Raw genomic sequence first — 807 nt, forward strand, 5'->3', positions numbered from 1 at the left:
CCCTCCCCCTGGGCTTCCTCGGCAGGGGCCTCGCCCCCACCCCCCACTCTTCGCCTCCCGATGGGTCCTGCTCGCCAACTCCTGGATTCGTTGTGCCCCCCGCCTAAGTGCCCTCGAAGACCAAATCTCGTTGTGGCTTCTGGGCTGCGTAAGAAGCGGCTGGGGAACGGCGCCGGCGAACCGGAGGCCAGGAAGAGGACAGGTGTGGGAAGGGGGTGGCAGGGCGCGTCCGCCGGGCTAGGGGGGAGGACAACCCGGGCCGCTGATTTGGGTGCACCCTCCGGCCTCTCGCACTGGGCCCCCAGCCCCGTTCAGGCGCGCCAGCAATTGGTGCCCTGTGTTTCCTAGAATTTCGATTTTACGAAATCGGTGTAAAGGAGACCCGCGGTTCCATCCGGGCCTGCTCCGGTAGGTGAGCGCTTGAGGCTGGCAGTCTGCCCCGGCCCCAGCGCGTGAGGGACCCCAGCGCCGCCGCACTCTGCTCCCTGGAAAGTCCGTTCTCGAACGCAAGAGTTCGAGGGCAAAATCGCCATAGGAGACACGTGGGACTTCACTGAGGTTTTGCGAGGATCCTGGCCACCTCATTTTCCATAGACACTTCGGCCCACCTAAGTCCCAGGAGATTAACCGGGGCCTCTCAGAAAAGAGAAGTGGGGGGAAGACCGAAGCCAATCTGTGACCTTGTGACCTCTGGCTGCGGACCAGGAGCTGGGAGTTTGTGAACTCTGCTTCCATCCTCGGGATGGTCCCCCGCGGGGCGGGCCCCAGAGCCGTAGACCCGCCCCCGCCGCCGCCCTGCCCGGTGCA

The sequence above is a fragment of the Tupaia chinensis genome, unplaced genomic scaffold (genome assembly GCF_000334495.1).
Source record: "Tupaia chinensis unplaced genomic scaffold, TupChi_1.0 Scaffold000316_1, whole genome shotgun sequence".
In the NCBI taxonomy this organism is placed as follows: Eukaryota; Metazoa; Chordata; class Mammalia; order Scandentia; family Tupaiidae; genus Tupaia; species Tupaia belangeri.